Below are 23751 nucleotides of genomic sequence, written 5' to 3'. Positions count from 1 at the left end.
ACTCAGAGCACCACAAGGCTTGATTCTAGGTCGCCTCTCTCCCAAGTGTTTAGTCACTAAAACTAACATGCAGCACACGGCGCTTTTTCACATTCTAACAGACGTCTGTTAATGTGGCTCCGGCATAAAGGACATACGCTGACGATGTCTGCTTCAACTGAATTGGACAGCCAAAAACGAAGGAACTTCAACTTTCACTCATTCTCAAGGCAAATGCATCATTTGGAAGAAAAAGAAAAAGCTACTGAGTTGGGTTTGTGAGTGAGGAGAATTGAGACATCAAGAGCCCAACTTCTAAGAAAAAAGTGTTAAATAAACACGTTGGCATTTAGTGAAATGGTTTCTGCATTTATAAAATAGTGAAGGAACATGCTAAGAACGAAACAAGTACTCCTCTAAAGGTACTGTGTGCTGGATTCTGCTGATCCCGCTCTTCTTACACCCTAATTCTAGACGTTAGAGCAAATTGGGGAAGGTCATTTATCATGACAGATTTGGCAATGTTTTTTTAAGAACCTGCAGTTCCATGATGCAAGGTAGATCTGTAACACATTTGGTCACAGCTTGTATAAAGAATGGTTCGTATAATCCTGGGAAAAATAAATAATCTCTGTGGTTTACAGAGCCATAATCTAATGACCGTTATGGAGCACTTTGCTGGCTTGGTTTGACTCTTCCTGTAAACATATCAGAGAGAATCAGCGCAAATCAGTCCAAATGTGATGCTATGTGCAGTAAAACATCTTTATAATGAAGGGGGTGATGCTCCATTGCTTTTAGTAGATACAAAGTCCCAAAACACTTTGATAAATAAAAGAAAAAACATCATCACATGTCATGATTTTTGATGAGATTTCAATCAAAAAGAACCAGGAAATAGCTGCTGTTCTTTATTTGAAATAACACATTACACTTTCTTAAATATATCTTTTAGGAGATTATGGTACATGCGTTTGTTTTAAAATAGTTGTTTATTAATTATTTGGGTTATTTTGTTTGTTTTCACGTAGGCAGTTTTTGGTTCCTTTTAGCACCCCCTAGTGTTCATTTGTAGAACCGAAAGCAAAATGTATCTCCTAGCTGTGCGTTCGTCTTTTTATCACCTTAATCTAACTACTGCAACATCTCCCCAGCCTTCATTAGTGTCTACAGGAGTGATTCATCACTAAATTAAACAAATCAGATGTCTTCATGATCAAAAACATGAAACATGCTGGAAGCAGACTGCAGCACCAGGTATGTAAGCTCCAACAGACTGAACTGGCACTCTTAAGTTGCAAGTGGAAGGCTCATTTTAGCACATTCTGGCTCAAGAAAATGATTTAAAATAGGAAAACATTGCAAAGTGCCTCTTTTATTTTAATTCAGCCTGAATGATATAGAATAAATAAAAAGGATCTCAACCAAACAGTTGACCAAGTTTTAAATGAACAGATGTCAAAAGCTTTTTTCAGTGTTTGTAAACACACACCGTGCTTTTTTAATCACAGCATTTGGATTGCTTGAGCATCTATTGTAAACTTTCACTAAAAACATTTGAGTGTGTGTGTGTGTGTGTGTGTGTGTGTGTGTCCCCATAATTGCTTGCATCAATGTCGATGTTCAAGTGTATTTAATGTGTTCATGTGTGATTTAGAACAATTAATGCATTCACGCACACACACACACACACACACACACACACACACACACACACACACACACACACACACACACACACACACACACACACACACACACACACACACACACACACACACACACACACACACACACACACACACACATCTGTGACATATACTGTTCCAACACAAACGAGCGGCTGGGAAGGCTCAAGCAAACGCAGCGAGTCAACGGTCGAGCTCGGTGGAAGAGAAAAATATGTACCAGGTCTCATTGTGCCACTAATGTCATTACAGGCAGTGACTCCTCAGTGTGGCATGCCGCTCTCTCCATCTGTCAGACAGAGATAGGCAGGGTGACGAATGGCTATCACTGTTACTTTTCTCCTCCCCCACCACCTCCATCCCATTCCAACATCTGAATCTTTTCTGAGCGCCGGGGAAGAAGGGTGACCTGAACCTGGGCGGTAGCCCACACGTAGGTGGGCATCTACGAATCTGAATCTCAGCAGATATTAGGGCTAATTTAACGTGTTAGCAGCTAAAGAGATTAGCAACGTGTACATCTGGGGATTAGAGCGTTAGTGGTGGATCATCTCATAATGTGTTCATTCCTTTTTTTCCCGGTGTGTTTCTAGCTCGGCTTGAATTTAGAAGCTGCTGTTCATGTCTGTGTGTGTCTGTGAGTGTGTGTGCATCTCTCTTTGTATGTGTGTGTTGGAGGATATGTCTTCACCTGTCTTCCTCTATTAAATCATGGTTTAGTTGGATCATTAGTGAGACAGAGAAGGTTTCACTTATATTCTATTTTCAATCTCTATGTGCCCTAGAACTGAGACACCTGTCTATTGATAAGGAGAAAAGTGAGCCAATAGCCTGTGGTTGGCACACGTTTTATACATTCTGTCAAGCAGTCATAACTGTGATTGGCACTGTGGAACAAATTTTACTATTATAAGCAGCAGCTCGAGCACCAGGCACCACTAGATTAGCTGTAAATTCCTAATCAATGCCTCTTTAAAACATGTTTGATGTCATTACAATTGGAGTTAAAGAGATTTTTATCCTGATATGACTTTGTTGAGCACTTATATTTGACTCCAGCAGCTTCTTTTCAGTCTGAAAGGACTGAAGGATAAGAAACACACACACACACACACACACACACACACACACACACACACACACACACACACACACACACACACACACGCAAAATCAAATATGCTGAATTAGCTTCTGTCCTTAAATTGATCAAACCACCCTTTTGTTCATTTATCTCCAGTTTGACATGAAAAAACTGATACTTTTAATTTTGTAACAATATTTGGTTTTTCACCAATCTGCAGTCATGAAACCTCATTTATTTAACATTTTACTTAGTAATGACTAAAGATGACGTGTAATATTTGTCCATGTCAGGAAAAGTTAAAATAAGCTAAATAAATCTGTATTACTTGTACTCAGAAATCAATTAAATAGGATTCATCTTTGTCCAAACAGCATAAATGACAAGGAAATAATAGCATTTTGCATAACAGTTTGCAAAATTAGTTTATTTTTTAATGACGCATTTTGTTCTTTATCTTTGTCTATTATCAATTTAAATATGAATAACAGAACATTTGACGAGAAGCGACACCATTATGTATCTAAATATTTATTATAATGCATATAAATGAGCAGGTTTCATATATTTGAATGCTGAATTCTGCTCTTTAGGTTCTGCCAACGCCTTTGTAGTATGCAAACAAAGCGAGGGAGTCCCGAGGTCTGCTCTTGGTTTGGGCAGCTGTACGTTTCACTCAGCACTAGAAAGCACAGGCCTTGGGCCGTCACAGCAGCAGCAGCACAGATAGGTGGCCATCCGTCAGAGCCAGCATGCAGACAGGTGAAAGCCATCTTTCCATAACCCAGTGCTGACTTCCCCAAGGACAAAATGACTTGACATAATGCGTCAAGCCCCACTGATTGAGAGGAGGCCAAGAGCTGTCGGGCTGCAGCTGCTGGGCCAAAAGCAGACGAACAAGAGGCCACACATGAAAGCAAGGAGAGGCCAAACATCAGGGACAGAAAGAGTAGCTGTGGTGGTTCAAAAGGAATCCTCTCAACTGCAGGCTGAGTTTTGTTGTGACAGTGGCTTATAGCCACAAGTGATAAACAAATAAACTCAGATGACCACAACTGCACAAATACCCTTGTGCCGAACTGGGGAAAGAAAAATGGTGGAAGAAGTAAAAAAAAAAAGGGAAGAGGAGAAAAAGAAGAAGCAAATGAGCCACGGTTTGAAGAGGTCCGGCAAGACTGGAATGAATCACCGTTCGGTACATTCAGTCTTTCCATGGCAAGAACGTAAGGAGGGGTAACAGACGTATTCATGTGTAAAGCAGAGATAGAAGTTATGATAGAGAGAACAAATAAATGTATTAGTGATGACAGAGGGCAAGGAGAAAACAGTGGAGGGGGAGTGAAACTAGAAAGGGTTCTGGAAATGGAAGTGGTGCTTATTGTGGTGATACACATCTGATGTTTAAAACACAAATAACTTTGCCATGTTTCACTTTATCAACACTACTCTGATTTCTTTCACTCCCTCGATTCACGTCCATTGGCTCAATTCTCATGTCGCCCTGAGTGCCGTAAGGCCCAGCTGTAACCCGACTGCTGACACCAAGGGAACAGGAACGAGAAATCGGTGCAGAAGTCTTTTGGGCCTAGTCAGCCTCTCAAAAATGAGGCACACAGATAAGTAGCTTTCCTCTTATTTATGATCATAAAACAAACAAGACCCAAATGAACAAGCCAGTTCTGCGGAATTACTGCAAAAAAAAAAAAAAAAACCTTCGATAATTGTGCTGAGCCCACGCAGGAACAACCGCAGTCATGTCACTAAGAACACAAAGCAATGACATATTCACCCAATTATGTACTCTGCCGAGTATGACAACATCTCAGGATGTTAGCAACGTTCTCCAACGAGGGGAGAAGGGCAGAAAATGTGCAACTGTGTCAGAGGTTTGAAAATGAAGCCAAGACCTTGTCTATAGACTGTGCTTAGACATCAACGAAACCTTCAAAAATTCTGTTCTCGTACAATTAATTGGTGAGACCAAACCACCAAAAAGGATGACATTCCGGCCATTTAGAGTGATAAAATATAGCTGTGGTTAAGCCTTTTTTTAGCAGGGGTTTATTCATGGGAGGGAAGCGTGTTTATTAGCATGCTCTGGGTGTGAATGAGGAGTAAAATAAGGGCCTACCGTCGCAAAATTGGCCTTTTAGTTCTAAGAGAAGACCTCAAGAAGTCCCTTCATTTGATTTAAAAAAAATCAATGTAATCTTTGCCAAAGATAACCCCAAACAAATGGACAAAGGACTGGACAGGAAGCATGACAGAGTTGATGACAAATTCATGAGGCAAAAAAAAAAAGAAAATTGCTTAGGGTGAAAGTCTCTGAAAACAGTCTGAGTTTGGCTATTTTCCAGACTTTTTGCATCACGGTGTACTTGTAGAGAAATTCAGGAACACCTATGGTGCGTTTTCACTATCGAAACTTCCCGGCACGCACGTGTCTACTCCACCGAGCCATTTTCAGCAACTTTCAGAGTACCTGAGCAGATGTAGGTACTCGGAAAAGCCCGGTAGAGTCATTGAGCTGAACTTTTGGCTAACTCACGCTGATCGGTTGTAACATAGTAGAAAAATGACATCAGCAGACGTCATCCAAAACAACCAGTACTTGTATAAGTGGAAGAGTTGATGGTGAAGCAGAATGAAGCATAAGCAGTAAAGCAACGTTCGCGCTGATTTTAATCGCTGTCGCTAAACTTCCAACATCGAAAAACGCAGTGAAATTCCGCCCAACAACGATGTAATTCACGGGGCTTTTTTGTCTCACAGAGCGTTATAAAACACAATACTTCTTCTGGTCATCACACAGCAGCTCTCCCGGTCCTCCAAATGGATTAAACTACACCGCTCTTCAACAGAGTAAAACCTTTAATGTTAAGATTGTCTGTGGAGGTATTTTTGGCGCTGATCAGTGACATCATGCTTTTCAAACACTGGATAGAGTTTGCTGTTGTCCTCAAGGGCAACCTGATGGCTTGATTATCACCTGTAAGTCGTTTTGGACAAAAGTGTCTGCTAAATACATAAACATGCTTTTACAAAGTCCTGAAAGGGCTGAATTTGCTGAGATGAACGAGCAATTCGATCTCCCGGTCAGTTTCCCCTCCCAGAAATTACCCTGAAGTTTCAACAATGGAAACACGCCTATAGCTTGCTTACTTACGAGGCACAACTCTTCCCCTCCACCCCATATCATCAGCAGACATCGTGAGACAACTGATCTACTGATGATTTCATCACACACCCCCCACCCTTCTTTCTTTGCCACAGTATTCTAATCACCCTAATTAAAAGCTTTGTTCATTTAGAAATCTCTGATGACAATTTGTTTCACTCTACCCTACAGCAGTAGTAGCGGTGAAGAGAGGAGAATTAAATTTGATCTTGTGACAGCAATTATTAAATGCTCCCTGCTGGCCTCAGTTAAGGCCCGCAGGCTAACGCTAACACGGCTAGCCCCTCATGCAGCCACAAGGTACCTGGTGCACTCCTTCTTCGTTTTTAGCGGCTGCATTTTTTCATTGTGTGTGTGTGTACAGTGAGTGTGAGGGAGCACATGTCTGGAGTCTGTCAGCTGTGTGGTTATGAGCCATTTTTCATCCTAACTGATGAGAAGAGATTTCCCTTTTTTGGATTTATTTGCTGAACGTAAGTCAGCGTTTGCAAACTGGCCAATCTACAAGGCAGTTGTGGGATAAAGTTTTCCCCTGTTGCGCTTCATCAGCAAGTTCAGATCCTAAAAGGACACCATGATGTCAGTTTTAACCATCGTAAGCTAAGGGGGGGGGGACCTGGTGTGGCTCTGGTTCCTCTCCGTGCTGTTGGGACACTCTGACGGTGTTAGGTGTATGGGCCGCTGCCTTCGCTGAGAGATCCAGCTCTGATAGGAGTCTGTGCTGAGTGTGTGGGTCATTTGCAGTAAAGTAGAAGGTTGCACACTTCAACAAGGATGTCCTTCAAATATTCGACCTTCTGATTTTCTTTTTTCCCTCTCCTCCGGTCCCTGCGCTCCGCTAGGAAACCAAGTAACCTAGATCACAGAGTAGGGAGAGAGGGGGACTGTGGCAGAGAAACAGAGAAACAGAGAAACAGAAGGAACAGAATAGAGACAGAGGAGAAGGCCAAGCAAGAATGGAATGGAATGATGATGAGCATCCTGAAATAGACTTTTTTTGCAAACTTGAGACTAAAAGTGACTCTTGTTATTAATTTCAACTCCATTTTGGCTCCAAAAACAAACACAAAAAAAGTGAAAAACTTTTGAACTTGATGGTGAATAAAGTGACACAACTGCCGGGGGGGTGGGGGTGGGGTGGGGGTGGGGGGGGGTGGGGGGGGGGGTGTAAAAAAGAGAGCTTGCAGCCTCAGCTTTTCTACTCTCACAGAGTGTTACAGTTCCCAGAGGAGAGGTGGTGGCAGATTTCATGAGGAGAAAGGTTGTATGCAGCGTGGAGGGCGTGTGGCAGCATACGGTACCTACAGATTAGCCTCTGTTTAGGGGAGTGGCCCCCACTAAGACTCGAGCCAGGCCCAGACCCAGTCCAAGCCTCTCATTACTCATCGGCTGGGTGCCGCATTCGTTTTTGGAGTGGTTTAGGTCGGGGAGTGGGGTTGGGGGGTGGAACTGGTGAGGGTCTGGCAGTTCCACTGTACTCCACTCCCAGCGCCATCACAAGCCGACCTCATCAAAGTGAGCGCTCGTAATTTGTCACAGAAAGCAGCCAATTAACATATGTTAGGGGAGGAGGGAGGACAAGAAGAAGGGAGAAGGAGGAGAGGGTGAGTGAAAAAAGATAGCGTGTGATTAAAGAGTCTGCACAGCTGCACAACATCAAGATGGCAAAGAGAGGTTTAAAAGAGACCTCAGACCCAGTAATCTGATAAAGCGTACTGTTACTTAACCTCCATGAGCAGGAGCGAGTCGGGCCAGGAGGAAAGGGAAGAATGAAATAATAGAGACAAACAAATATTAAATTACTGCTGTGAATCTACAAGCTTTGGCAGAGTGCCTTTGCTCTGGAGATGTGGCCACAGCAAAGGCCGCAGTATCATCCCCTATGCTGCTGTTTCACCAGCATCTATTTTTAGCTAAACACCTACTTCATGGAGCACAAGAACCGACCAAGAACCTCAAGATTCTTTTTTCTTTAAACTACTTCTTCATCTCAAAATGTAAACTTCTGGCACACCGCTGCATTTTGACTCGCTTTCTCATGAAACAAAACCAGTTTATTTATTTATTTTTTGTTCAGTTTTCATTTATTTTTCTGTCACAAAGTCTGAGACGAGTTCCTTACATTCTGACGTGTTTGTTTGCTTTCAAATTCTTGTTCCTCGTGGTTGGTTTTTTCAACACGACACGTGCGGTTATTTATGCGTGTGTGCGTGCCCGTGCGCGTAGCCGTATGACTGCACGTCTGCAGCGCGAGAGCGTGCGCACACTTACGTGTCTGTTGTTGTTGTTGTTGATGTTGTTGTTGTAGGAACATCTTGTGAAGTGAGTCGTGTGATATTTTGCCTTGTTGTTGGATACGGTGGCAGGCTGAATGCATTAGCATCACGCGCCGATGCCATCCTGTGTTCTGTCGTCTCTCAGCCACCTCTGCCTTGTCTCTCTGCAGCGACTGATCACACGGGTTGACAAGCGAGTTTGGGTTATTCGTATGCCTCGCCATCCTTCGCTATGTGGGCTTCGGATTTTTGGGTGAGGGAAACGTGACAGGCAGGGAGCAATCTTTAAACACATTTTTTTTTGAAAGGTTGCAGAATCTCTTTTGGAAAGTTAAGTCACGGGAAATCCCCAGGGCTAAACCCAACAAACCAATATTATGAATATTATTGTTTATTTTATGGTTGCTTTTAATGAAGTCAAAACTGAAATTAGCGAGTAAAACAAAAACCATGAGAGCCACTACACTATATACTATATACACACACTACACAACTAGTTGTTCTCCTCTTCCTCTCTCTTGCACTCATATCTTATGCCATCAAGCATCATTCATTGTTTATTTACTTTTCCAATTTGGGAAATGAAAAAGGCTAAATGTAGGCGAGGCCTGTGGAAGAACGGTGCACGGAGGGGGCAGCGGCAAGTCGTGGTCGCTCAGCAGTGCTCGCTGCATGGTTGAATTATCTTCTTTTTTTACTTGTCATCTGTTTCACAAACTGGTGGTTCAGTGAAGGACCTGGCTGCCTGGAGTCCCCCCCCCCCCCCCCCCCCCCTGCCACCCCTCCACTCAAATCCCTCTGCAGCGAGCACAGCTGCACCGTTCACATAACCTCCTGCCCAAACTCCCCCCTCAGCTAATGATAGCAGAGCACATCCCATCCACAAGGCAACAGTGCATAGACACAAACACGTGAACGGAAAACGACAAGGGCGCTGAACGTGAGCAGTGGGCACAACATATCTACCCCCCCCCCCCCCCTTCGCATTTTTCTTCATTTCTTCATTTTTTCTCATATCATTCAATTCCTTCCACTTCTACTCATCCCTGAGAAAAATTCCAAGGCTGCATGACCCAAGGAAGGGCTGAGAACATCCACGAACACAAACACACACACATACACATACAAAAACACACATACACACTTAACTGAACCCTTTAATGGCAAACCGCCCATTTCTTGCCCTACCAAGTGACCTGCAGCACAGCTGTGCATTTGTGTGGGAATGTAGGAGGGGTTAAGTGTGTGTATTCCTGCATACTTGTCTGGTTTTATTATCTTACACCTATATTTGTGCGTGTGTGCGTGTGCGTGTGTGTGTGTGTGTGTGTGTGTGTGTGTGTGTGTGTGTGTGTGTGTGTGTGTGTGTGTGTGTGTGTGTGTGAGCAGTGGAGGAGGGAGGTAAGTAGTTCTGGGCTTCTTCTGCACCTACTGTGCATTATCCCAAATAAACAACTCATTACACGTGTACTTAACCGAGGGGAACTGGCGAGCGGTGGAAGCTAATCCCCGTTATCGTTCCCAGCGTTTCTCTTCCGATTAGGCTGCAGGGAAGAGCAGCTCCAGAAGGTGCAAAAGGAAGAAGACAGAGAGAGAGAGGGAAGAAAAGAGGGAGACAGAAGGAAGAAAAGCGTTTCAACTTCCCACAAGTGCCTTTTCTTACTTGTGTAGCATCTTTCTCTCTTGGTTTTGTTTTCTCCTCTCTGTGCATTTCATATTGCTCTTCCTCGCTTTCGACCACCTCTCAGAACTGGGTCATCGACAAGAACGTGCAGCAAGCATTTTGAAGAACATGGAAGGAGGCGGAGGGAAAAAAGCATGTTCTAGGAGAACAATCCGAGGTCTCTTTAACAAGTAGCCTCACTTATCAAATTAAGCTGTCAGGAGCACATTAATAAAATGTGGCACAATTCCCTGCACAGAGAACGTGTGAGGAGAAGAGCGCGTTTAAAAAAATACAGAATCCTTGTTTGCTGTGTAAGGAGAGAGAGTCCATCCAAGGGCAGTAATGGTCTCTTCCTGGACCACTCATAACGTGATTATCAAGGCCCTTTTATGAAGGGCCGAGATGCAGAGTGTGACTCAATGGCACGATGAATAATATCTCAGGCTTGGATGAAGAAGATGACACACCTTTCTTTATTTTTATAATTATAGACGATAGAACCTCTGAGGGTGATAACGTGGCTTTGACGATCAGTACAGTGGAGTTTATGGACGATAACTGGATTAATGAACAAGACATTTCAGGAAAATGAAAACAGTGGACCATGGTGAGTGGTTAATGATCAAAACCACGGTTACAATATGAGGACGCTTTGTTTGTTAGCTTACCTGGTTATTAAATGTTCTGTCTTCTAAAGGAACCGATTGTTCAGGAGTGAAACACCAAGATCTGAGACATGAAAGTTAAACTTACCAGTTGACTAAGACAAAAAAAAAATAATAATAATAAACGTCAGAAATGTACTGAAATATCGACCAGTGATCAGAATCGACTATTATGAACCAGAAAAATATGAATTTGTTTCATTATGATAATTAAATTTAGTCCACTGCCAAGCAACAATAAAATAATTTGATGCATTTCTGGTTAAGTCACTCATAAATGCTAGTAGCTAGTTTACATTTGAATGATTTATACTTCTAATTATATATTTCTAGTTAGATTCAAGTAAAAGCACACATTGGATTGATTAGAATTGGTCTAAATCAATATTGACAAGGAAGACACAACATTTAGAAATCAATTTCGACCCTAAAATCGAAGAGTGATGCTACATTTGAAGAAATTATATCCTGTTAAATTTTTGCATGAAGACTTAGTCTGAACGTAAGGAGAATGCTCAAACTCCATGCTCTGATTTTCTCACACCCTTAGTCTGCATCCTGTGTTTTTATTTTCTGTTATTGTTTCTTGGCCCCTGAGGGGCGGAGCGGGGTCTGCTCAGCCTTTACCCGAAGTGGGCTGACTGGTGGTGGATGGATGTGACGTGAGGGAGCCGGGACTCTGGAGCCATGACAGGTACCCCCGTCCCCCGCACACTTCCTCAGCTATTTGTGTCCAGCAGTGGTCCGAAAATAAAACAGAGGCCATTTTTATCCACACTGATGAGGACTAATAAAGTTTTAAAGCACACACAAACACACAGGAAACAGAAAAAAAAAACATCTACACAGGTAGACGGGTTAAAGTCGGCACAAGACAGTTAAACCATTTATGTTGTGTTGTTGAGCACGTGCAAATACACACACACATGCACGTTCACACGCACACACACACACAGAAGACAAAAGTCGATACCAAGGCTGAGCTATTTCTGTCCGGAGCACTATTTAGGAAGCGCGGGCCAGGTGCCAGTATTCTCCTCGGTATCGTCTGGCCGTCATTGCATCGGGGCTGTTATACAAACTCACCTCGTTCCTCTCTCACCCCTAGTCCTCACCCTTTCCACCCAAACCTCTACTCAATTGTCACTTCTGTGTGTGTGTGTGTGTGTGTGTGTGTGTGTGTGTGTGTGTGTGTGTGTGTGTGTGTGTGTTTCTCTCCTACATAAACAAGGTTATATTTGTTTTTCCACTGGGTCGAACCACACAGCCAGGTGAAAGCATCTATTGGCAGGATAAAGAGAGTGGCTGGTGTGAGACCACAAGGCCCCACTCTGCCCAGCAAACCTTGAAGAGAAGCGGCGGACTGGAGTTTCAAACAAAGTGCCCCCCTCATTCATTATACATGGAACTGCACTGAAAATCTCCTTCCGCAACGCCATCTCCTCTCCTCTTTCTTTCTCTTGCCCTCTCTCCATCTTCCTCACTCTCCTCTCCTCGCCCCTCTCTCTTTCTCTCTCTCTCTCTCTCTCTCTCTCTCTCTCTCTCTCTCTCTCTCTCTCTCTCTCTCTCTCTCTCTCTCTCTCTCTCTCTCTCTCTCTCTCTCTCTTTTTTCCAAGACAGAGCATCTATAAAGTATGAATAAAATTAATGACATCACGAGCTGCACTTTGGAAGAGCCACTGTAGGAAAAAGTCATACATCACAGAGCAGAGAGTCAAACTGATAGGAAAAGGAGAGAAAGGGGTGTTGGTGGTATAGCTTCACCCCCCTCCACCCTCGGGGCACTTTCTTATTGTTGCTGAATGTTATTGTGGTTATTAAGTTTGAAGCCCTACACTCAAAGAGTTTAAATAGCATTAATCTTTTAATAGTTTTCTTTAGTAATTCTGTTTTGTAGCTGCAGCTCACTTTTTTCTCCATTTCCCCGCCTGCCTTTTTTACTTTTTTCTTCTTCCATTTTTGGGTCTGCTTAGTGATGCATGTGGTCACAATGGGCCTTTGCTGCACATTATTTTATATGCTGGCCTTTGGGCTGGGAATGGCGCAGATGACATTGGAAAAGAACACATGTGTGGACTTTGGCAGGACACTGTCTGGTTAAGATGAGTTGCACTTTTTTTTTCAGAGCAGCAGTAACAGATTTCTTCGAGTCTCTTTGGAGTTAAAGAAACGCTACAGCCCATGCATCTGAGGTTATAAACACTCCATCAGAACAGACGGAAACAGTTTAATCAACAGTCACTTGGACATTTTTGTCACGCTGTTTCATGACAACAAGATTCACGCAAAAGCCTGACTTGGTAATTTTCCTGTGAATTCAGCGTGTGAACACAAGACCTGCTAAAAATACCCAACCAGCAAAGTGAGGCTGAGCTTCAGGAGCAGCAGTGGATGTGGAGCAGCGGCGGCGGTGGCGCTGCGGATTGTGGCGGCCGACTGAGCGGCGAGGCTTCAGGTGGATCTGAGTCTGCGTGAGGCCACGGCACAGAGCTGCCTCTGTGTCATCTCTCTGGACTCTGTTGTGGAATGACTCGGCTACGTTGTAGTTGTGACAAAGATAAATTGCAGCCGCTGGAAGACATTTTTACATTTTTTCCCCTCTCCTCCTCAGTCATTTTCTCTCTCTCTCTCTCTCTCTCTCTCTCTCTCTCTCTCTCTCTCTCTCTCTCTCTCTCTCTCTCTCTCTCTCTCTCTCTCTCTCTCTTTCTCTCTCTTTCGCTGCACCTTTTACTTTTTCGTTGGTACTGGATGTCTTCCAAACATGTCCTACACCAAAGGGAGATATGGAGGAGGGTGTCATGCTCTGAAAATATCTCAGGTTCAGTGGTTTAACAGCACACTCCTGTTTCTTTTTCCCACATTTACATTGATGCATGGCAAGCCTTTCTCCCTCAAACAAATTCCATTTAATTTCTAAATATTTAACCTCCGATTCAGCTTTTATTTTGTCATCCAAGTTTTGATATTGAGGCTCTCAGTATGATATGAACCCTCCGGTGTTTGGACAAAGACGTCCTACATCAGCTCTGCTCTAAATGTTTCTCTTAGACTTATCATTCAAAGTCCTCCTGCTCCCTGCACTCCTCCAGCCTTCTCACCTCCCAGGACTCAAACTGTCCAAATATTTCCAAGAGCAGGCCTCAAGTATGGCGAGGTGTTTTGGGTGTCTCGTTAGGTGGGCTCCAGCTGACGATATGATTGTGTGGTCAGCACCGCTGAGCGTGGACCACCCAGAGTGCAGCTGCTGTAATAATGACCAACAGGCCCGGGCAGGAAACAGGAAACAGGATGAAGAAGAAGGCAGGACATCCTGTCCATCTAGATCAGAGTGACATCAGCAAGCATCACTCTCTCTTAACGAATGAGCTGATCGGAGGCCAAACGTGTCGCTGCTCTGCTCTTGAGCAACCCCACCTGAATCTTGTATCTTTGCCACGTCTTTTGTTTAGTTTTCATGTGCATCGCTCTTCTCAGTCTGCCTTATCAGCCCCTCGCATTGATACCGTTTTCCAGACTGCTCCATCATCACAGACATCAAAATCAAACCCAGAGTGAGAAGAAAACGGAGGAAAAAAGAAAGGAAAAACATGCATTTTCATTTGAATATACACCAGCAACAACCTCACAAGGCAAAAACACACACAAACACACAGGCAGAAAACTAAACATGCACACGCATGCGCACACACACACACACACACACACACACTGGCAGACAAACAAAAAGCACAGCACAGCTAGAAGTCTACTTTATGCAGAAATATTCTAAAGTGTGTTTTACAATACAATTAAACATCAAAGGCTGAGATATTCCTCTGTGATCTTTAACACTCCAGTGAACATACCCCCCCCCCCCCCACACACACACACACACACACTCACACATACACCACATCCACTTACAGCACAGAAAGTTGCTGAACGTCACTGCTAATTACTAGATAGAGACAGAAGAATACTTTGCATCATTATGCAAAAAAACAGGACATATTCAAATATATGCATTCAACCCACCATAAGCCACTCAAGGACTGTGTTGTTTATTTTAGATTATTGACACTCAGCCCCCCCCCCCCCCCAAGTTTTATGTGTGATCCCAACTCCTATGACATTTGCATTTAGGAAAAAAAAAAAAAGCTCAACAGTTTGAAAATAGAGAAAAAGGTAAGTTTGGAATAAGTGCACTTCTTGTGAGGAGGGTTACCTTATTCATGTTTCATTGGAACTATGACATGCATAAAAACCAGAAAGGAACAACAGGAAAACAACAAAAACAAAACAAACAATAACAGTGTCCGGGGTTGTCAGACACAAGTATTTTCACCTGCTGCCAAATAAGCAACAACAAAGGAAAATAAATCATAACATCTGGACAAATTGTTTAATATTCCTCCTTTATTTTATCCTGGGTACACCCTCGGTGGTTTAAGTTATAATTCTCATAATCTAGAGCAAATATAATTGTCTACAATTGACTCTCGTGTTACCTATTTATTTGAGCCAAAGGGCATGAAGTCCAATTACAGTTCCTCGATATCTAGACCCAGATCTCAGCTATCTGCAAATAAATGTTTTACTGCAGTTTAACTGAGCAAACTCTGTAAACTCCTTCCAAAATATTTGAACCCATTAGTGAGGAAAAAAAAAACTTAAAAGGGGGCTATTAAACTATTTGCTTAAACAAAAATACATTTGGTGTTTCCTTTTAAGAAAAATGTTTTTACAGATCAGGTTTTCCATGAAGGAGGAATCTAGAAAAGTGCCTTTGGTGCAGAATCAATGGGTGATTTACTCTTGACATTTAATAACTCTCAGAAGTGAAGTCGGGGCTTTTGGTGCAAAATGAATGAAGATATTTGTCACAACAACTGAGAACTTCCACAACACATGACAAAAACTTGCAAAACTGTCACTATAGAATTCAATGTGTCCCTTCCTCTCACTTAACTAAAGCTGTGCTGAGCCCCTGGTGTACAGCAAAGTGCCCTGACAATCGGCTCAATGCCCCGGCCAATCAGAGGGACACGTGACCTCCTAATCCCTCTCTGTGAGAAGGGTGAGAGTGTGTTGTCACGGTTGGTTTTGTGAATCAACGCCCCAAAATCCCAAATGATTTGCCGAGAGGTAGAGGAGGACTTGTGAGAATAAGAGAAACAAAAGCAGCGCAGGCCGTGAGAGTGTGGGTGTCAGTGCATGCATGCTTCTAAAGGTGTGTGTGTGTGCGTGCGTGTGTGTGTGTGTGCATGAAGGGTCTCAGAGATTACAGAGCTCGGATGACAGAGCCCTGTGTGTGTAATCGTGGGTCCACATGCGAGTTGCTCACCTTCTTCTGAGCGGATTAACCTAACGCTAAGTCCCCAGAGAGCAACAGGCCAGAGCGCCACACAGAACAGCTTCATTGACAATGGTCAGAGGAAGAAATGCTGAGTCTGTTTTTCATAGATGTATCACTTAACTTTTAAAAATGAACACAAAAAACATGAACATATCACACAACATTCAGGTAAAATTTGAAAATTACATTTTAACGCTGCATTTAATTTAAAAAGAGTTTTTTTCATGTTCTTAAAGGCAAATGAGCTCTTGAGTGCGCTTTAGACAAACATATCAAGCTTGTGTAATTTAACATGTAATCATATTTTATGATCGCTAAAGTGACACACTTTTTAATTATATACAAGTATTATAAATCCTAAACTGTGATGCATTGATTCTGTTATTTTTGGGGCAAACCTACAGCTATACATATAAATTTTAATTACAAAATAAATCAAGTAAATCACTAATATTTCACACCCACATCTTGCTTCTTTTACTGTAACTTTTCATGTTTCACTGTTGGATTTAATTAAAAGGAAGAGTGATTTTATTATTAACATTATTAGAAACCAAAGTTGATCCTCACATTTCATCTCTGGGCCTCCTCTCCTCTCACTTAAAATGTGAAACAAATGATCTCCAGCTCTAAATCTTCAGCAAGCTGCAAAAGTTATCATGAGTTAATTACGTTGTCTCCTTATTAATCTCCTCACTGCAACAGGTCCAGCTGAGCCACCAGACTGAATTCAGCTGCACCTTGTAAATATGTGACATTTACAGTTGCACAATAAGTCAATCTCAATCACAAAGTCATGGGGAGGGAAGAAACTGTGGCTCAGCCTGAACAGGGGGAAATATTCTCCAAAACATTGATTTGTCATCAGAATCAGTTATTTTTTTCACTCCAGATTAATGCAGGTGAATGTATTGAAGTGTGTGGAAAATTAGAAAATGATTGAATTATTGAAAATATACTTAAATGATTGCCAGCTATTGTCTGTGGTGTGGTTTCATTTAGATCTATGTGCTAAAAAGTCTTCCTTATGTGGAAGGCTGCCGCTTTCCTGGTATTTTACCTAATTATGTTATAATCAGTGGGCTTTCATAAGTAATATAGACAAATTTAAATCTTTTCCTTTGTGGGCTTTGAAGTTTCTTTTCAAACTTTACGCAAAAAGTATGTATAAGTAAACGTTTTGTTTTCTTTTTGCTTTTACGCACAATAAAAGTATGAAAATAAGGTGACTTTTCAGCCTTTCTTGAGAGGTTCCGGACTGTGCGCCTGCATGTGGACGTGAGAAAGCTGCACAAGGTCAACACAGCTGCAACACCACCAAAGATAATAAGAGACGTATCTTCTAATGGACCTGAACCTGCTATTTGATGTCACCTTGTAATTATAGTACACAGTTGTCACTGGCGTGAGTCCACAGAGGTCACAACAAATCGATACACGCGCGACTTATTAGGACACTTTATCGGCAGCGCGAATCCACCCATCAAGTTTCTCTCATGAAGAAAAAATAAATAAATAAAAACGTTAACAAAACGATGGTGCGTTTCTTGTCAAGTGTCCGATCGGTACTTACTTTGTTTGGTGTGAAATCTTCTCTGGTTGAAGAGAAAAGATCGCAGAAGAAGAAGAAGAAGAGGCGCTCCGCCGGCTTGTCTGGCCCAGGAAGGTCGGAGCCGCGCTGCCTGATGGGGACGGAGTTCGCTGAGACGCACTTAAAATCCAGGAGCGTAACTTAGCAGAAGGCGCTGGGAGAGAGGGGGTGAAAAAAGTAACGTACAGTAGCGACGTGGTGGGAGTCTGTATAATATCAGAGAAAACTCCTCTCTCTCTCTCTCTTGCTCCCTCTCTCAGTCTCCCCCCACCCTCTGTGATCGGACAGTGTCTGCTCTGGAGGCGGTGAGGACGCAGCGCCTCTTCTCTCTCGCAAGGTGCCGGTGAGCGGCGAGGGACTCGGTGGAGCGGCTGTGGAGGTGGAGGTGGTGCCGGAGCTTCAGAGTGATGTTCAAGCGCTGTTTCTGTTCCGACCGAATGTTTCCCTAAAGCCTCTCTCCCCTTGCGAGGAGCAATAATCTTTTTTTTTTTTTTACTCCTGAAAGGGGGCGGTCTCACACTTCCCAACTCCACTTTAATGAACGAGGCATGGCTCTTAATGCTTTATTATCGCGTGGACACACAATTAACCAGGACTCAGGAAGGACCAGAGGAAGATAATGGGTTGAAGTCTGCTTTAAATAATCAACCAGTAGAGCGCGCGCGCATTAAAACAATGAAGTCTGCAGCCAACTTTTGTTTTTGAAGCTGCCAAAGTTGAAGATCTTGTAGTGGCAGATTGGATTTCTCCTTGTTTGTATTAATGCACGTCACACAACTTTTTACCACAGCTGAGCCAAAATCTTTGCCCTTAAAGATCCCAAAGAAACTGAATCTAAAAGTTGACATTTTTAGAATTATTGCAAATAAAAACTAATGACAGATAAAATAAATTCAACCTCGTTAAAAAGCAATCAGATCATCTTGTTTATCGTAAGTAAAACACATCTAAACAGTATTTTGGGGTTTCTGTTTACTTTCCCAGACACTTTCCCCACACTTCTCCAGCTCTGTCTGATAAGCCATGACAAAGACAGTAAGCATTGGAAGTCTTTATCCATCCCGCCAAATGATTTCAAAACATTCACTCTATTAGTGTGAAGATAACAATTAGAGCAGTGTGTTTGCCACTCCAGATAAGACAGGGAGTGCAGAGGCTTTCTGTGAAGATGTGCGTCCCTGATAGTGTCTTGTAATACCAGAGTTCCATTATATCCCAATTAAACGGTTGCTGTATCAGTTCAAAGATTTTACTCGAATGGTGCCTAATATGCTCATTTGACTTGAGAACTTTAGTTTTTGTTGATGTGTCTTTGCAAAAAGACGCGAGTTTTGCCTGAGAGTGGTGAGGATTGACACAAAAAATATTCCTACTGGAGATTATCTGTTAATTGGAAATGAAAATCTGCCATCCAGTCGCGCTGTAAAGCAGTCAGGGTAGGAAATGAAGGAGGGGTTTTGGTGATGGGTTAATAAATAAATCAGGCAGGATAATCTGTTTGACGGGCGGACATTACAGCATGTAACTGAAGCCGCTGGTGTCTGATGACTCTGGATACCACCTTCACATCACCTGACCCTTTAATCTTTAATAGCGCTTCCTCTGGACCTCAGACCTCCATAACAATCGATAGGGTGTAGTCTGTTAGACACCGTCGCTTCATAAATGCAACATGGCAGATATCATGGCGTTGCACATCAGCGTGCATGAAACAAGTCGAGTTTTCACAATCTCATTTTTTTATTTATTTGTTTTCCCCATTTCTGACTTTTTGTACACAACATGCATTTGCAAAGACTCTGCCGTTGACACATTGGCATGTATGAGTGGGTTTGTGACTGTACCACATTCAGTGTTCCTTCGTCGTCTTCAGTTCTGCCTGCCCTGGCTCTCCACGCAGTCTGCCAGCAGCTCTTCGGAGAGATCCTTTAAGTCTTCGCAACGGTTGACTTTCATCGGCACCTATAGTAGAAGAAACAAAGTGGGAAAATGCAAGAAGGAAGGATGAACCTAATAGGCAATGTTTGCATGGAACATATAAGGTATTACGCATAACTATACTGTAATAGCTGCATGTGTGTATGCATTTAATGCCTGTGTGCGTATAGAGGAATACATTTGAGTTTGAGAATACATTTGAATGTGCTGGAATCATTAAACAAGGCAAGTGTTGGGTCATGCATATTCATATGCGACTGCCTGACTAGTCAGCTGGGATAAAACTATGGCAGAGAAGCACTTACAGCTTCATTCTCTCCTCATATATTTAATGCAAAGGAGAAGACCTTTTGTGTATTTTGCTCGGTTTTCCACTCAATAGAAATAAGGCAAAGCCTGAATACTCATGTATGCTGCAATGTGCATCATCTAATCCATGTTTTGATAGGACACACATATCTTCTTAAAGGTGTGGTTTACTGAAATAATCATAGTTTCTGTTTATAATCGGTCACTCTGAGTTTTTCATGCAGGCTAAACATGGAAATTGTCCCCTACATCAACACGTCCTCTCACCTGAAGCGTTGAAAAAGGACGCCTGTGTTAAAACGCACATTTCACCGACATCAGCCTTCCCCTCACCCCCGTCCTAACCTTAACCCTGTTGCTCATTTAAAACTTCCCATTAACTGTGTTGGAGAGGGACGCTACAACTAGGAACAAAGTTTTGAAAGCACAAGAGGGTTAAGGTTAGGATGGGGGTGAGGGCAAGGTTAATTAGCAAGAGGGTAAAGGTCACAATTTGGTGAAATCTCCATTTTACCGTGGGCGTCGGAAACCGACGCACTGGCACAGCGTGTTGGCTCCAAACACGTCGGAAACAAACCTTTGGTCACCCAGCATCAGTTTTTGATGCTTCAGGTGTGAGAACGTGTTGCCTACTACAGTCTCCTGCATTAGCTTCTAATAGAAATTGACGGTGAAATTCGAGGATTTGAAAATTCTCACATATCTATGTCACACAGTGAATTTGCAATCATGGCCTCGCCCATCTTGGCTCGCACCCGCTCTCGGGAAGATATTTTCAATTTATTTTGCAGCGAGGAGAGAGTGTGGGGAATGTCTTGGTGATAGTGACTTTGCAACATGGCTGAATGAATTCTGTTAGCCAATCAGAAGTGAGGTGTGCACATTCTGCTAATAATAATGAGTAATCCTGCTGTTTTCAGCCCACCTCTGCATCTCAGAACAAGAGGATCACAGCTTTTTCTTTTTTTTAAAGACTCATAAGGTATTGATTTACACTAGAGAACAGTGTAAATGTATTGAATAAACGAGTAAACTACACTTCTAAATACCATGAACAAAAACATTAATCCCAGCTGAGCTCTTTGGGTTCTCGCTCCTACTCCTTAAACACATTTAGTAGAATTCAATGTTCTTAGAAGTGTGCGTACATGTGTGCTAAAGTGTGGGTTGACAGTTATATCAAATCCTGTAGTTGGAAAAAAATATATTTTACAATTGCCAAAACCATTATGCAATTACAATATGTCACAGTGTGTAGACACACACGTTAGGCTGCTGGGTAAATGCAGTTTATTGTGAGGTTTGGCGTTTAAAGGGAACAGGGGAAGCTGCAACTGGATGTTAAGTCAAACACATAAGTGCGGTTTGCTGATATTGATCTTGCTTGGATTGTTTCTTAAGCCTCTCCTGGCAGCCGCTTTACAGCATGTGTCACACACAGATGCTGTCTCAAACACACACACAGGATGGCTCATCTAAAAAAAAAGTGTGTTATTTTTATTTTTTATTTTTTGGTAACAGGGTGAAAGAGAAGTGGAAAGGAATGCCTCTCTCAAGTAAAAAAAAAAGATAAACACAAACACATTTCCAGGGCAAACAGGAACAGCCTGAGCTCAGTGCAATCTGTTGTCGATCATGCTCACGTGAAAACACAATCTGCCTGTCACAGTAGATGATGTTGTCAAGCACTCTGCTTCACCGCTCTGGAGAATTAGCCAGCTATTACAGCGGTACGAGAAGACATAGAGACTATTTGTCGTGTGTCGGATATGTCTGAGGATGCTTCCAGCTTTATTTGGTATTTACAGATTTCAGTCATTCTTCACAAGCTCGCTCCCTAATGAATTTCGAAGACATTTGGTGTTGTGACGGTAGGTTTGTGCTACATGACGTGACGACCAAAGCCTTCACAGTGGAGACGGAAAGACCTGCAGGCCATTTAATCTCAGTGGCTCAGCTGGGAAGCTGTAGACTCCCTGTTTGCACGTTGTTTTGTACTTTTTGTATTACAGTTAAGAGTTCTGATTGAGGAAGAACCGTTTTAGAGTCAAACCCGAGTACTCTGTACTGTTGGTTCATTTAAAAAATGTAAAACATAAATAAACAAATAAATAAATAAACAAAACATGGTACAATACATTTTTTGGAAGACTTTCTACAGAAACACATTATCTACAGCAGTGGGTCCAAGCCTGGAGTCACTAGAGATTGCAGGAATCCCTAAAATTGTGTTGTGAGCTTACCAAACTTATATTTGTGAGCATTACATTTATAAAATTAAATAACATGGGCTACAGTGTAAAAGGAGAATAAGTACAAAAACATACAACTGCTGCTGCTTGTGCAAATAACTGTGATGTAATTAATCACTTTTATTGTGTAAATGTGTGAAGGAGTTAGTGTCAGGGGTCATGGCTCATCTTGGATGAAGGCAAAGGGTGTCCTCATGGAAAACTGTTGGGATCCATTGATATAGTATGACATTGTTTCAGTTATGGTTTGGTCTTACATAAAGAGGTTGAGATGAATGTAAATATTTAAGGTGTGGTTGACTTAAAAGCAATTTTAAACAGATTATTTCTGAATATAATCAGCCACCTGTCATGAGCTGGGGTGAGTACTCTTCTCATCTTCTCATGATCTCTGAGTGCTTGGTTTCAGGAGAGGGAGCAACAGCTGTTTCTAATCAGCTGATCAGCAGGCCGGTTTATAAGCAGGAAGGTGGACATGACTCGACGCCGGATGATTGCCACTGACTGGTAGTTTCTAGCCCTCGCTTATCCCTAGCTCTAGTTTCTCTAGTGTGTTTTTTTCTCGTGACTTGGATTGATACTTTTTATGGATTTATTCACCTCAGGTCTGGATTACCATCAGGATTTTTCCCGACGCCGTTTTGGATTATTCTCTGGTTCGTCTCCTGGTTCACCCTCCTCCAAGTGCCAACCCGATCTCCTCCACCTCTCGCTCCCTCTCCAGAACCACCCCGGTCCGGATCCAATTTCACCATTCACCTCAACCGCTCTACATTCATTCCCTGGACTTACCCCGGCTCACCCCTCCCACACACGTCTCGTCTCTCTAAGCCGTAAGTCCCTCCGTCAGCAATTCCCCTACCATACTACTACTTCCATACTCACCCCTGTTCCTCTCCCCTCTAGATGCTGCTTCCCGTTTCTGCACCTGCTGGTTTTCCAGTGCGCTCTTAGTTCATTGTTTTGTCAATAAATATTATTATTTTTTCAAACAACCCGACTCTGACTCTGATTCTGCATGTCCTGGGTTAGACTCTTGCCCCACAATATGACACCACCGTGGGTTTTTCATGCAAGCCGAACATGAAACAGTCTCCTACACCTGCTTGCTGCATTAGCTTCTATAGAAAATAGGTGATGAGACGCTAGGATATGAAAAGCCTGAAGATCTACTTCACACTGTCACTTAACATTCATGGACTCACCCATCTTGTCTTGCAACGGGGTTTAGCGTCAAGGAAACAGCAACCAACGGCCCATCTAGTAGAAGCTGACCGTTAGCATTAGCAACTCCACCACACAGAAGACCTCCTCCATTATTTGTGTTATTTGTGGAGATAAAACATCCACATTGCAAGTCAGTGGTAAAGTCACATTGCTTTTATCTAATCTGAGGAAAGATGTCCAACTATCAGGACATGAGACTGTAAATCCTGCAATGTTGTGTACTCTCTGTTGCTAAAGACTTGTCTGTGTTGATCCAAGCCATTCTAGGCATTTTTTGCCCCAAGTACGGCTTACAAGGCATTAATTTCTACTAGAGACCACTGCAAATGTATTTATTAGACAAGTGAGCCACACCTTTGACAAATCCATGGATAAAATATGTTGTTTTGTCATAATTCATGGCCATACCATACCAATTTATTTATAAAGCAGTTTAAATAGCATAGCAGCCAACCAACTATCAAGCTTATTATTTTCATATCACTGATTTTCACATCAATCCACAAGTGTCTTTTGTATTTTGTGACCTTTACTCTTTAGTTTTTTTCCCCACATACAGGGAA

The 23751-nt window shown here is 42.5% G+C and overlaps 1 protein-coding gene across 2 annotated transcripts in view; it reads right to left on the bottom strand.

Moving 5' to 3' along the window:
- Positions 1–23751, bottom strand: part of mef2cb (myocyte enhancer factor 2cb) — a 73146-nt gene that overhangs the window by 38542 nt on the left and 10853 nt on the right. Inside the window, exons 2-3 of one of the 2 annotated variants that reach the window (XM_070546085.1) lie at positions 19307–19424; positions 17445–17616 (exon numbers count right to left, since the gene is read on the bottom strand). The gene's annotated coding sequence lies outside the window, so the exon portion shown is untranslated. The remainder of the gene's footprint in view (positions 1–17444; positions 17617–19306; positions 19425–23751) is intronic. The other variant, XM_054731438.2, reaches the window with a different exon arrangement.

The sequence above is a fragment of the Nothobranchius furzeri genome, chromosome 17, assembly GCF_043380555.1.
Source record: "Nothobranchius furzeri strain GRZ-AD chromosome 17, NfurGRZ-RIMD1, whole genome shotgun sequence".
NCBI lineage: Eukaryota > Metazoa > Chordata > Actinopteri > Cyprinodontiformes > Nothobranchiidae > Nothobranchius > Nothobranchius furzeri.
Note: the sequence above shows the minus strand (reverse complement) of the source record. Positions and strands in the feature narration are given on the sequence as shown.